This window comes from Triturus cristatus, chromosome 7, assembly GCF_964204655.1.
Source record: "Triturus cristatus chromosome 7, aTriCri1.1, whole genome shotgun sequence".
In the NCBI taxonomy this organism is placed as follows: domain Eukaryota; kingdom Metazoa; phylum Chordata; class Amphibia; order Caudata; family Salamandridae; genus Triturus; species Triturus cristatus.
In genome coordinates this window covers 40,926,713-40,942,473 of record NC_140590.1, presented here as the reverse complement: position 1 = coordinate 40,942,473, position 15,761 = coordinate 40,926,713, and the positions used below count along the sequence as shown (strand labels likewise).

Here is a 15,761-nt window from a genome sequence, read left to right as displayed (position 1 = left end):
ACTCTCATCCTTTGTGCAATTAGCACTCTTGTTCACTGAGTGTTCTTATGTTACCGAGTCCCCAGTCAATAAGAATCATGTAGCGTAGATCAGTCAAATTGTATTCCTTTATACGATATAGTATTCCACAGCCGACGCGCATTTCGCCCTATCAGGGCTTCCTCAAGGCTGTAAATCATATACAAAAAATATACATCTTATAATCTATATATCCATATGATGTCACAACAAGTTAAATCATGTCTATACAAATATATATAGACTACACTTATTTTACAAAAATATGTTATAAAACACTCTTAACCATCATACATGCATTTTCAGCAAGTATGTACAATGCCTGTGCTTCAATTCATGAAACCATAATCTATTCAAGGCATAAATAGTGATGCATACAGACGAAGCGAGGACAATCACCATGTGTGAAAACCGAGACCTCCAATTCCAAGTGTTTGTTTTGGTGTTACAAATAAACCTTAAAATGTTAAAAACATAGCGAGGTTGAGTCACCCACACCCGTGTGAGGATTGAAATTGCCAGATATGTTTGAATCATCTCACCTCACTAGCAATGTATTTCACACCCTATTTGTCTCAGATAGTGTAGGTTCCAAAAGTGCAAAGTCCAATATCAAAAATACTGTAAAAGAAATTTTATTTTTGTTATGTAGATGAAGCGGTTTACTATTGCTGTTATTTTTAATAGTCTTACTTATAAATGAGGGCAATCGGGAGTTTCTGAGTCCTACCTTAATGTAAGATTCACGTTCACATCTCCATTAGTCAATCATGCGTATCTTGTGTTCAGAGCTAATTCTCTGTGTTCACCCCTTTTGTGGAGCCATGATACGTTCCATCTATATTATTGAAAATATTTATATTAAAATTCATTATTATATGCTAACTTAGCCTTAGCCTACATGTGCTTATGATCATGTCTGACCCCAATATTTGGCTCCCAAAATGGCCATAGCCAGGAAATAAAGAAAAGGGAAGAAGGGAAAAAAAGTGTAACCTTCAAAAAGCAATTCTAATGGTTGATGCGCGTCATGTGATCGAGTCCCCAGGGAGGGACGAAACGCGTAATGGCTGCCGTTCTGTTTGCGAGATGTTTTGAATAAACAGAGCATAATTTTAGGGATTACGTGGTCCGTGCTCTTTTTATCCACTAACCAAAGGAGAGGGCGCGACTTACGTGGTGCCGGTGTTTACGGGTTCTAAGCTAGCCCTATTGCTTGTAGCTCCGTGTTGGCTACAGAGTCATGCGTGTTGTTTGAATTCAAGGCTTAATCACTACATGATACAAGGAGAACTCTCGTTAAGCCTAAAACGTACAACAACCGCAACAATTTATTAAACAGCAATACTCGCACACAGGAACCATGGCAACCGACGCGCTTAAAGAAAGGGAGGAGGCAGCAGCAGCGATGTTTAACGATAATATATTAGTGCTTGACAAGGGGAAACCCGTAAGGTAGGAAGGACCCAGGGTACTTACTAATTTGAAAAACAGGAGGTCCTTCAAAAACAATACAGCATGCGATAAATATAGACCAGAATCGGCTCTATATTACTTGTACAATGCCCAGCCGGGCATTGAAATTTTAATAATCAATAGAATTATTTTCTGACATACAATAGATTGTAGAGTGGGACACAGTCCTGTGTCCTTAACATCTGAACAAAGGTACAGACAGTCAAACAAAAGAAACATACATCAGGCTGAAGAATGAAGCTTTTAGCCAGTTCGAGATACAAGGGCAAGCTGTCTTAAAGGTACAATGTCATGCACAATTTTTAACAGATGCGTTTAAAATGCATGTTTGTACATGGGGTCGACGACGTTTCGATCTATTCAAACAATACATAGATCATCATCAGGACTAGAAGGAATAAAAAGCCTGATTTTACAATTCCTGTGAGAATGGAAAAGGAAGAAAGGAGAAAGGAGAGATAAATTAAAAACCAAACATTACTGAGAAGAATCAATGGTGCCAGTTACCATGCACGGCATGCCATACGTGAGGAACACAACAAGTGGTTGGTTGTTGAAGCGAAGGAAGTTGTATTTGTGAAAATAACTGGTAAATTAACCGAATGATCGAGGCAAGACCGCGCGTTCAGACTGTAAGTTGCAAAAGTGCGCGTGAGGGACTAGCAATGGTCCGTAATGGGGCGTATGGTCAACCGTGCCAAGGTATCGTTGTACGGTGAACTAGTGCATGATCGAGTTAAGCGAGCAGTCAGATGGACGTGAGGACTAAGGTGAGCCGGTAACGTCGTGACTGAGAAGCGTATGGATGAACTAGTGCATGATCGAGTTAAGCGAGCAGTCAGATGGACGTGAGGACTAAGGTGAGCCGGTAACGTCGTGACTGAAAGGTGTAAGGATGGCGGGAAACTAACCCATTCCGGAGACGAACCACCTCTAGAGTAATTGCACACAGTTCCAGTGGTTGCGCGGATCAATCGGCCAGAATTATACCATGGCGGTTAAGCTGAAAACTAAGAGCGGGAAAAAGTTATAACCTGAACTACCCAAATCGGGAGGGGCGGAAGGAGGGAAGGGGACTCACCAATTGTGGGCTCCAGCTTGTTGTGGGAATTAAGAGAACGGCCAACTACCCAACATAACGGCCTGAGAATCCAAGGTCCGCCTGTGGAAAGACATAGCGTGGGAGTTAGGGGTGAAAGTAACAGGGTCGAGGACAACAAGACCAAACGGCTAGAGCACTTACCAGTATCAAGGGGGAACTGCACGATCGCCAGTTGGTAGTGCCTGCCTCGGCTGGTTTGGTATAAGGAAGCCACAGGAGACACGTGACAGCCAGGCCTAGGTCATGTGATAGGAAGTGCCGGCTGCGCTGGGATGTGATTAAACTAAGTGAATCGACGGCGGACATGTTGGGTCAGTGTTGTGTGATTCAGGTGAATGGAAAGAACAGAACGAGAATAAGTAAAAACCATACGAGGTTAAATTAAAATAATATCAACCTTTCACATTTTGTACAGGCAAGGAAAAAGTCACAGAATATTCTGAAACAAAATTTTTTAAACAAAATTTTCCGGAAGCGTCTAAATGAGAGAAAGCCAGTCCTCATTTCTGTTTAGACCATTGCGAATAGTATCAAGTAAAATAATAAGTTTCAGCTCTTCTTTATTCAGGATTTGTGCCAGATCGCCACCTCTTGGTGGCAGCTTGATGACTCTTAGAACAGTCCATTTAATGTCCTTGTCCTGGTGATTAGCCTGTTTGAAATGTTCGACCAGTGGTGCATTAGGGACATTACAGCGAATCCTGCTGCGGTGTTGACCGATCCTCGTTTTTATCTTCTGGGTAGTCTGCCCTATATAGTTTTTCTTGCATGGGCACTGAATCAAATAAACCACATTACATGTGTTGCAATTTGAGAAACCATTAGAATTAATAGTAATGTCACCAAAAGAAAAAGATTTACCTTCTAAGGTCAGATCACATAAATTACAATTGCCACATTTCGCGTGTCCCAGTAATGGCGTGAGACCCCAACATGCATTAAGAGTTGTGGGAGATGTTTTTTTGGGGATTGCAGCGCGCACTAGGTGGTCTTTTAAATTGCGTTTTTTGCGGAAGGCAAATAATGGTCTTTCCAGATTGAGGTTGCCCGCATTCAATATGGGCCAGTGTTTCAGAACAGATTTCCGCATCTGATTGGAGATGACAGAGAAGGTGGTGACACAGACAATTCTTTTGGTTTCTTTCTTGGGGTTGGGTGTGAGCAGTGTTTGCCTGGGGCAATACCAGGCCCGTTTCTGGGCGTCTCGAACAAGTCGCTTGGGGTAACCTCGTGCTTTGAGTTTTTCAGACAGGACCGAGGCCTCGGTGAAGTAATTTTCTTTTGAAAAGCAGTTGCGCCGAATGCGCAAAAATTGAGAGTATGGTAAAGAGTCCCTCAAGGCCCTAGGGTGATTACTCTCATATCTAAGCAATGTATTCCGTTCGGTGGGCTTCCTGTAGAGTTTGGTGAGAAGCTCACCTTCAGAGTGGTATATGGTCAAATCAAGGAAGGGAATGGATGAGGAGTCAGTGGAGAGTGTGAACTGGAGACCTAGGCAGTTGTTATTAAGCCAGTGTTGGAAATTGGTCAGTGAGTCAGTACTATTGTGCCAGATTAGAAAAACATCGTCAATATATCAACGCCATATTTTGATGCCAGATATAAAGGGGTTAGTGGGTGACAAAATGGTGGTAGTTTCGAGAAAATCCATGCACAGAATGGCCAAGTTCGGGGCAAAAATAGCGCCCATCGACGTGCCTTTGACCTGCTGGAAAAATACGTCATCAAAACAGAAGAAGTTCCTAGTGAGGCAAATCTCAAGTAATTTCAGAATAAATAATGTGGGGACTCCATGTGGCCTTGGTCTAGATTCAAGAATTTGATGGATAACTCTGAGGGCAAAGGGCTGTGGAATATTGGTATAAAGTGATTCCACGTCAAGGGTACACAGGAGGTGCTCAGAAGGATCAAATGGATGGTGCTCGATCAAATTGATCATGTCCATGCTGTCTGTAATATAGCATTGAGTCTGGGGTACGAAGTCTTTTATAAAATAGTTGACATACTGGCCTAGCGGTTCTAGAATAGAGCCGCAACCAGAGACTATAGGGCGGCCGGGGGGAGTGGTAAGGTGTTTGTGTATTTTTGGAAGAGTGTAAATTACCGGTGTTCTGGGTGATTTGGCATTGAGAAATTGGAGTTCTTTAGAGCTAAGAAAACCTTCATCTCTTCCTTCAGTAGTAATTTGAAGTATAAGAGCCTGTAATTCAGTTGTGGGGTCTCTAGGAAGTCTGCAGTAGTGTTCAGTGTTGTGTAGTTGGCGGAATACCTCTGCTTTGTAATCAGTCAGTTCTTGTAAAACTATGCCTCCCCCCTTATCTGCGGATTTAATGATAATGGAGTTGTTATTTTTTTAGGGATTCAATAGCTTTCTTTTCCGGAAGGGTTATGTTAAATGGAATAAACTTTTTTGTGTCTTTCAAGGCATTGAGGTCTTTGAGTACCATCAAAGGTGACGATTTCCACCGGTACCATGCTAGACGTTGGAAAAAAGGTTGAAGGGGGACGGAATGGTGTAAATGCCGTCGGTTGAGGTGTGGCATTATTCAAAAAATAGGCATGCAGACGGAGGCGTCTGAAAAATCTAAGTAGCTCAGCATGAAGGTCAAGATAGTTAGGATGCGTGGTGGGGACAAAAGAGAGTCCTTTACTAAGCAGAGATAATTCAGTGTCAAGTAGGTTATGTGATGACAGATTGAAAATGGGAATAGTTGCCAATTGTGAGGTGGCGGTCGTGGCGGAGTTTACCATTGGTAAAACTTCTGTCTGGTCTGCCGCTCGCCGGGTTGGTTGTACCATCTCTGTGCCCGTTTGACTCGCCCCCGTCTCGATGGTTCTGTCTGGCCTCTGCCTAAAAAATTCTGATTTCTGGAGGAAGTACTCGGGCCCTCACCTGGGTCAGAGTTATCGGAGGATTCTGCTGAGGTGTCCGAGAAGCCAACAAGGGTATTCTGTTTGTTGAAACGACCCCAAGGTCTGTTGTTCTGCGGATTTGAGTAAGATCTGTTGGTGTAAAAGTCTTTTTGAAGGTAGGGGTATGTACGTTCAACTGAATATGCTTTGATATCCTTCTTTACTTTGAGAGATTTCTTGTTTTGTTCAATTCTCTGAAATTCATCAGCGGATTTTTGAACAGATTCAATCAATTTCTTGGCCTCAGTAACTGAACTAGAGTCTTTTATCTGTTCAGACTGTAAGTTGCAAAAGTGCGCGTGAGGGACTAGCAATGGTCCGTAATGGGGCGTATGGTCAACCGTGCCAAGGTATCGTTGTACGGTGAACTAGTGCATGATCGAGTTAAGCGAGCAGTCAGAGGGACGTGAGGACTAAGGTGAGCCGGTAACGTCGTGACTGAGAAGCGTATGGATGAACTAGTGCATGATCGAGTTAAGCGAGCGGAAGGAGGGAAGGGGACTCACCAATTGTACACAGGAGGTGCTCAGAAGGATCAAATGGATGGTGCTCGATCAAATTGATCATGTCCACCCCTAACTCCCACGCTACGTCTTTCCACAGGCGGACCTTGGATTCTCAGGCCGTTATGTTGGGTAGTTGGTCGTTCTCTTAATTCCCACAACAAGCTGGAGCCCACAATTGGTGAGTCCCCTTCCCTCCTTCCGCCCCTCCCGATTTGGGTAGTTCAGGTTATAACTTTTTCCCGCTCTTAGTTTTCAGCTTAACCGCCATGGTATAATTCTGGCCGATTGATCCGCGCAACCACTGGAACTGTGTGCAATTACTCTAGAGGTGGTTCGTCTCCGGAATGGGTTAGTTTCCCGCCATCCTTACACCTTTCAGTCACGACGTTACCGGCTCACCTTAGTCCTCACGTCCATCTGACTGCTCGCTTAACTCGATCATGCACTAGTTCACCGTACAACGATACCTTGGCACGGTTGACCATACGCCCCATTACGGACCATTGCTAGTCCCTCACGCGCACTTTTGCAACTTACAGTCTGAACGCGCGGTCTTGCCTCGATCATTCGGTTAATTTACCAGTTATTTTCACAAATACAACTTCCTTCGCTTCAACAACCAACCACTTGTTGTGTTCCTCACGTATGGCATGCCGTGCATGGTAACTGGCACCATTGATTCTTCTCAGTAATGTTTGGTTTTTAATTTATCTCTCCTTTCTCCTTTCTTCCTTTTCCATTCTCACAGGAATTGTAAAATCAGGCTTTTTATTCCTTCTAGTCCTGATGATGATCTATGTATTGTTTGAATAGATCGAAACGTCGTCGACCCCATGTACAAACATGCATTTTAAACGCATCTGTTAAAAATTGTGCATGACATTGTACCTTTAAGAAAGCTTGCCCTTGTATCTCGAACTGGCTAAAAGCTTCATTCTTCAGCCTGATGTATGTTTCTTTTGTTTGACTGTCTGTACCTTTGTTCAGATGTTAAGGACACAGGACTGTGTCCCACTCTACAATCTATTGTATGTCAGAAAATAATTCTATTGATTATTAAAATTTCAATGCCCGGCTGGGCATTGTACAAGTAATATAGAGCCGATTCTGGTCTATATTTATCGCATGCTGTATTGTTTTTGAAGGACCTCCTGTTTAACGATAATATGGCCCCACCAAAAGACTCAGTTACCCAGAAATCATCAGCAATGACCAAAAACGCTGACATTGGGGACACATGTAAACAATTGGAAAAAATGATGAGAACTGAACAAAAACGATGGTGGGAGGCCAAATCCTTACAACGTTACATAGACGTGGGGCGGGTTCCCCGTGGTCTAAGAATACTTATTGCCCCCAGTTATGAAACACCAGACCGTGAGATGATGCGGGAGTGGTCAGAAACTAATTTGGATTCATCACGCAAATTATTATTTATTTTGGTTAAATATGCTGAAAGGGACTGTACCAAACTGGCTGAGGACATTGAAAACCTCAACAAAGAATTGGAACAAATGGAGGGACAAGAGGAAATTGAAAATCTCAAAGCAGACATGATAAAATGGCTTAAAAAGGAAGAAGACATAATTAGGGAACGAAAAGCATTCAAATTTCACCGGGACCGGTGCGATTATGAACAAGGCAAAATTTTCACTTTTGCAAAAAAGTTCGAGGCACTAAAGGCCGGCAAAACGAACACTACTCAAAGCCAATCATATGGGGCGGGGGCGAACAATGCACAACCAGATTTAACCTCTGCATCTGAATTAAGTTCAGCAGTAGAAAGTGGGTCTGAAGCTGAAATCTGCACAAAAACAAAACACCCGGCAACACGCAGACAGTCACTAACAGAGGAAGTGGATTTTTTATGCAGAAAACGCCTCCAATCGCTCAGACCAAGAAAACAACAAGCGAATCCAAATCGAGGCGAAACAGCAAACGAAGGGAAAGAAGGAAAGCAAATGGAAGAAACAACAAACAAGAGGCCACCAAGACGTCAGCAGAAGAAATTCTGGAAAAAATAGGGCTTATTGACCCAGCAGCAACCAGTGATAAGACAGTGATCAATCTTACTGACATAGTTCTAAACACTGCTGAAAAACAGCTGCTTGCCTTGTGCTTACCCTTCTGCCCCGAAAGATCATTTAATTACGCCAAATCGCGTGTGGATATAAATAACAGCGTCAGAAAACTCAAGCTCCTAAAACATTATGCACAGTCTAAAAATGCGTAAAAAAATGCTGAATCAAAGGTCAATATCAATAACCAACCTACACAAAATGATCCCATGGAATCCACCAACAGTCAATCTCAAAACATGGTGGACACCCTATATGATCTGATCCATGAGGATGATGATTCAGGGGAAAACATTATTGGCGAAACAGTAATAAGCAATACTAAATTGTGCCAGACGCCATTCAAGCTACCATCCACGTTTTATCCACTCATGATGAAGGACACAATAGACATTTTTCAAGAACAAGTTATTAGTGGCTTAAAACATCTAAACAAAGCCACACTCAAGGCAAAAAACAACACTGTCAAAAATAAAAAAAGAACTTCAATACCTCAAACTCATGACGAAACTAAAAAACAATAAGGAAATAGTCATCAGAAATGCAGATAAAGGCGGCAACGTCGTATTGTGGAAAAGCGAGGATTATTTGACAGAGGCAATGTGCCAACTCAACAACAAATCCTGCTACTGTAACAGTAACAAAATAACTTACAGCTCAGTGCAAACGGCGTTCAAAACAAAGCTGATGGGTGGCGTGACACCGGACAGTTAACCTCTGATGAATACAAATACTTATGGAATGCCAATCCAACTATTCCCATCATGTATTTTATCCCAAAAGTACATAAGAATGAAAGAAACCCTCCAGGGAGGCCGATTATATCGGCTAGAAACAGCATCTTTGAAAATACTTCAATTTACGTTGACTTTTTCCTACAGGACCATGTGCACAAACTAGCCTCCTACATCAGAGACACTGGGGACTTTTTAGCCAAAATCATAAACTTTCCTTGGAAAGATGACTATTTGTTGATTACCCTTGATGTGGCCTCATTGTGCACTTCTATCAAACACAGGGATGGTTTAAGAGCTCTACTGTACTATTTGTCTAGAAGAGGGGCTCAATATTCTGATCATACCAAGATGTTAGTCAATATGGTAGAAATGTGCTTGATGAATAATATCTTCATGTTCCAAAATACCATGTTTCAACAGTTGCAAGGAGTAGCCATGGGAGCCAGCTTTTCCCCCAGCTATGCATGCCTACACATGGGCTGGTGGGAGGAGCTGGTTCTCATGGACAAATATTTGGAAACTCTAAACAACCATGTGCAGTGTTGGTGGAGACTTATCGATGACTTATTCTTGGTATGGCATGGCACAAAAGATGAAGCAATGAAGTTTATTGATTCAATTAACATCAATGATCTGAATCTTAGCTTCACCGCTAACATCAGTAAAACTAATGTGGTTTTTCTAGATGTCGAGCTTATTGTTAATCAGGGCAAATTGGACACTAAATTACATAGGAAACCCACGGCAGGAAATGCCATCCTTCATGCAAGTAGTGCACACCCAAAGCACTTAGTACAAAGCATTCCATATAGGGAGTTACTGCGTATCAAACGTATATGCAGTAACAATAAAGACCTAGAATTAGCACAATTGGAATGCTTAACTAGATTTAAAGAAAGAGGCTACAGCAAGAAGTGTCTGGTTAAAGCACTCAATAAAAGCAATCTCAAATCAAGGGAAAGCCTGTTAAAACAAAAATCGCAAGAAACCGAGCCTGTTGCACCACCTAGCAGTTTTAGATTCATTTTGGAATTCAATCAGCAAGAGTCATCAGTACGCAGGATCATTAATAAAAATTGATATCTGATCAAACAGGACCCAATAATAGGCAAAACAGTTCCCAAAAGACCCTCCATAACATATAGGAGAAATACTTCAATGAAGGACCCTTTGGTAGATAATGATCCCTGTGGCCCTCCAGCTAAGGGATCATGGCTAACTCAAAGATTAGGGTTTCACAGATGCAAAACCTGCAAGGCTTGCCAGCATGGGGTGTCAACCACCGACTATTCGACCCCCTTTGGAGGACCGGATAGAAAAATCACTAAGGCCTTAAATTGTAAAACCGACCATTTGGTATATGTGCTGGAGTGTCGCTGCAAACTGAGATATATTGGTAGTACTATCTTGCAGGGACACAAACGAATACTCCAGCACATACGGGCCGTCAAAAATCATGATCAGGCTTATCCAGTGGCTCGTCACTTTCATGAACGACATGATAGTGATCCAAAGGACCTTAAATATTTCCTATTGGAATCAGTCCTGAGAAACAAAAGAGGAGGGAACAGGGAAAAGACCCTTCGTATTCTGGAAATGAATTACATTCTAAATCTAGATACGAAACAACCCAATGGATTAAATAGTTCAGAAGAACTACATGCCAGTCTATAATAATTATAACTTAAAACACCAAAAAAGCATTTAGAAAGTTCATGTATTTTTAAAGACCAGCTTGCTCGTCAAAATCCTCCCTTTATTTCAAATTTGTAATCACCATTTTTCTATTTTAGGCACTTAGCACTTTTTTCAACAAACACTTAATTTTGCACATAATTAATGGATAAAAAATAAATAAATAAATAAAGAGTTCAGTATGTGATGACATAGGACAAGACTTAGACTTTATTTTTAGACTTAGGCTAGATTATCAATGTATTGAATAAAAACAATTCCCAGATGAATTGCCACAAGATAAACAAAAATGAGGCAGTTTCGGGAGGTTAAATAAAATACGATCACCATATATTTTACCCAATACAAATGATAGTAAGGATGAGAGCATTCAAGCAATAATTATGCCCATGGATTGATCCCTATATACAGATTTTATGTATTTATTTATTTATATGGTTTTTATATATTTAAATATGTAATACTTTTAACCACTATTTAAGACACCGAAGTGACTATTTTTATGGTTGTATTTAAACGGGTATTGTCTGTTTTTGTACATAAGCATTTATTTATTTAATTGCAAATTTGTATACATAGGCATGTACTTGAATGTGGCAAAACGAACAATTTGAAATCAAGCTCTAAGCCATTAAGTCAAATGTTAAAAACAACCAATATCAGTCCTTTGTCTGTGACCAGTACTTGCCTTTATTTTGCACTGATGTCTTTAAGATCTTATCACGTGGTTCACACATTCACAACAAAACCAGGAAATAAAAAAAAGAAAAGGGAAGAAGGGAAAACAAGTGTAACCTTCAAAAAGCAATTCTAATGGTTGATGGGGAAGTCCCCAGGGAGAGACGAAACGCGTAATGGCTGCCGTTCTGTTTGCGAGATGTTTTGAATAAACAGAGCGGAATTTTAAGGATTACGTGGTCCGTGCTCTATTTATCCACTAACCGAAGGAGTGGAGAAGTGGTGGAAGAGTGTTTATGCGAGATGTATATATATATGTATGTCAGAAAAAGTTCTATATATGTATGTATATATATATTTTCAGGGTGAATCTTTCTGGATTCACTATGCTGTGCATTATTCCGCGGTCTGGTGGTTGGGTCCGGATTCGTAGTCTTTCTTTTTTTTTTTTTTGTAGCCCAGGTGGGCTTGGACGTCCCACCATTTGGTGCACCTCTCGTGACGTCGTCCTGCTTCCTGCGGAAGTCCCACCTCGGGGCGCCATCTTCAGATTCTTTTTTCCGCCGTTGGGTCTGGATCGTCACCGTGAAGCTCCAGAGTTTTTTGGCGAAGAAAGACGAAAAAGCATGAGTTTCATCGAAGAAGAAGTTGAGGAAGACTACAGAAAGGAAGAGCAACAAGCCGGGACGACGACTAAGAAGGAGGAGAACCTCGAGATCTTCGACGTCAAACGGAGAATGCGCACTCAGGGACACTGAGCGCAGGAATGGACAAAACACCTTTTAAATTCTGCCGTAACTGCCGCCACAAATACGCGCAGAAGGACCAACATCCGGTCTGCAACCTTTGCCTGCCAGTTGACCACGAGAGCAAGGATTGCAACGCCTATTCGGCCTTCACACCGAAGACGCTCCGGGTGAGAGAGAGACAGAGGAGAGCCAACTACAACATGGAGGGAGACAACGTCGCCGAAGAACCTGATGACTTCACGGTCGCAGAGACCGATAAGAAAACGTCTGACAAGGTAGGAGAGACGTCTAGCACTAAACCCTCGACAGGGCCCCGAAAAACGGAGTCAGACTCTCGAAAAACAGAGTCAAAGTCCTCGAAAGGAACACCGGCGCCGAAAATTTCGACGACCGCGATTGGATCCAAGGACGAAAGGACCGGCGGATCCTTCGAGAAGGACTCCCAGGTGCCGTAGACCGCCAAAAGGCAAAAAGTTGTCAACGAAGCGCGGCCAAGAAAGTGGGCGTTCGACTTCGAAAGATGTCGACACAAGCTCCGTCGAAAAGACCGGCTCTCGACGTCGAACACGCTTCCGAAATGGAGAAGAAAAAGAGGAGGCTCGAAGCAGAGATGGAGAGCATCCTTCAAAGGAAAAGGGAGTTCGACGAGAAGATGAAAAAATTCACTATCCCAACGAAACCATCGTCGAGGAACAGGAGGAGTTCGACGCGGAAGAACTGTCGAAGACTCCCAGAGAGGAAGAAGAAGACCTTTGAGGGTGAAAAATATGAGGAACAACAATCGAACTACGGCTCGGCGCCGTCGACGATGCAGGACCTGGAGTGGCAGGACCTCGACGCCGAAAATCCAGAAGAGCCTGTGGAGACTTACCCTTCGAGGCCTTCGCCGCCAGATGACATAGGGGCTTACAACATGGTAGTCAAAAGCGCGGCTGCAGCTTTTGGTGTTAAACTGGAGGAAGAAAATCCTAAAGCAGACTTTTTACTGGAGACACTGCTCCCTATCCAAACTAGGAGCCAGTTCCTCCCCATGCTCCAGAGTGTCATGAACCAGGGGAACGAGGCGTTCAAGGACGGAGAAAAAATATAAACACTCCTCCCAGGACCCTCCATACATAAAAGGATCCATCACAGCAGATTCAATCATTGCATCTACTGCCAGGAAGAGGGCAAATGTCCCAGCAACCTCTGGATCACCTCCAGACAAGGAAAGCAGGAGGATGGACCTGACGGGGAGAAAAATAGAGAGAAGCGCGGCAATGAACTGGCGCATGGCGAACTCCAATGCCCTACCGAACAGGCACCAGTACCAACACTGGGAAGAAATGGGGGAACTGATGAAGCACCTCCCTGAGCAATACCAACAAAGAGCTGCGCACCTAGTGGAGGAAGGAAAGAATATAGCAAACTCTTGCCTTAAAACAGCGTTGGATGGAGCAGAAACATCAAGTAGGCTGATGGCAATTGGAATAACAGAAAGAAGGCAAGCCTGGCTCAGGATTTCAGGCTTCAAGCAAGAAGTTCAGAACAACATCCTGAACACCCCTTTCAACGGAGAGACGCTGTTCGGGGCACCGGTGGATGAAAAACTCACCCAGATCAAAAAGGAGAACAAAACAGCAAGGTCCATGGGGGCCCTGCAATTCAGAGGAATGAGAAGAGGTACCCCGACACGGAGACCTTGCGGAAGAGGAGGAAACCAGCTGGGAACGTCACACCAAACATTCCAGCAGGCCCATCAGGGCGACAATCACGGGCAGCAGGCCCAGCAGAAACATCACTGGCAGTACCAGCCTCGGGGTCAGTCTTTTTGGAGCAGGGGGAATGGACGAGGCCAGAGACGCAGAGGGGAAGACCAACCCACCTCAAAATGACTTCACACGGGAAAGAGTGCTCACCCACAAAAACCCTCCGAGGGTGGACCACAAAAGATCAAAGACAAGAGGGTTACACAGGCCAAACGCCAACGAACATGCACCACCAGTAGGCGGCAGACTGAGACGTTTCCTTCAAGAATGGAAAAAGATAACAGACAAATGGATACTGAACATCATACAGTTCGGATACTGTATAGAGTTGGAAAGGAAACCACCAAACAGAAAAGCAAAGAGGAGGGAGCACTCAGGACAGGAGCTAGTGCAACTCGTAGAAGAAGCCCAAGAACTACTCCTAAAGGATGCCATAGAGCCAGTACCTGTCAAAGAAAGGAACAAGGGAGTGTACTCAAACTACTTCCTGGTACCAAAGGTGGACGGAACACTAAGGCCCATCCTGGATCTACGGTTCCTAAACAAGTACGTAAGGATGCAAAAATTCAAAATGACGTCCCTACAAGAGGTACTCCCGCAAATGAGAGACGGAGACTTCATGTCCACCGTGGATCTCAAAGATGCCTACCTGCACATCCCAATGAACAGGCAGCAAAAAGGTCTGTTAAGGTTCGCCATTGGCAAGGAACACTACCAATTCACAATCTTGGCATTCGGGCTAAAGTCCGCACCAAGGGTTTTCACAAAATGCCTGGCGGCAGTGGCAGCGTACCTGCGGAGGGAAGGGATTCATGTATACCCTTATCTCGACGACTGGCTAATAAAGGCAAATGGTCACAGGCAAGCGGAAGTTGGGAGGATCTAGTGGTTGTAACGCACGCGGTGCAAGAAGAGATAGCATGGTGGAACAGGGAGAACATAACTATAGGGAAGCCCTTGACACCACCAAACCCAACGGTGACCATCACCACAGACGCATCTAAGATAGGATGGGGAGCACATATGGACAAGCTCAAAGTGAGGGGTCTGTGGACTCCAGCGGATGCGGTCAGACACATCAACTTCCTGGAATTGAAGACCGTATTCCTAGCCCTGAAAGCCTTCCAGAAAAAACTGTACAGCCAGAAGGTGTTGATACAAATGGACAATACAACAACGATGTTCTACATCAACAAGCAGGGAGGAACACAGTCATTTCCCCTATCCAACCTGGCGCAGGAGATTTGGAGATGGGCCATCCCACTCAAAATAGACCTGCTGGCCATTCACCTACCGGGGAAGGACAATGTGGAAGCAGACTGGCTCAGCAGGCAGACTTCGGGGTCCCACGAGTGGGAGCTCAATGGACAGGAAACGCAAAGGCTATTCAGAAGGTGAGGTACACCGACAATAGACCTGTTTGCAACACACCAGAATGCAAAATGCCAAAGCTTCGCATCCAGACAACCAGAAAACCAATCCAAAGGGAATGCCCTATGGATAAGCTGGTCAAAAACATTTGCCTACGCTTTTCCACCAATACCACTGATACACAGGGTACTCAACAAGTGCAGGACCAGCAACGTGACGCTGATCCTAGTGGCACCACAGTAGGCAAGACAGACCTGGTACTCGCAAATAGTGGAGATGGCACAGGGACCACCACACAAGTTCACCAAAAGAAAGGACTTACTCTCCATGCAGAACGGAGAGGTTCTACACCCAGAGCCAGAGAGCCTCGGCCTAGCGGCATGGCTCCTGAAGACATCGAGTTTGCACACCTTAGGCTACCTCAAAGCACTATGCAAGTGCTCCGGGAAGCAAGGAGACCGACGACACGGAAATGCAATGGGGAAAAATGGAAGAGGTACATACATTGGTGCAGGAGACATAAACTGCAAAATAAGATGACAAGGGAATCAACGATGCTAAGATACCTCACGCACCTACTAAAGGCTAAACTATGTTCATCCTCACTAAGGGTACACCTCGCAGCGATTGTTGCCTACACACGAGGTGAGACGGGTGAAAGTTTCTTTACATCAAGAGTTGTAAAGAGGT

The 15,761-nt window shown here is 43.8% G+C and overlaps 1 protein-coding gene across 1 annotated transcript in view; it reads left to right on the top strand.

The window, feature by feature from the left end:
• The window catches only part of MEGF8 (multiple EGF like domains 8), a 634,126-nt gene that overhangs the window by 279,937 nt on the left and 338,428 nt on the right, over positions 1–15,761 (top strand). The window lies entirely within an intron of this gene.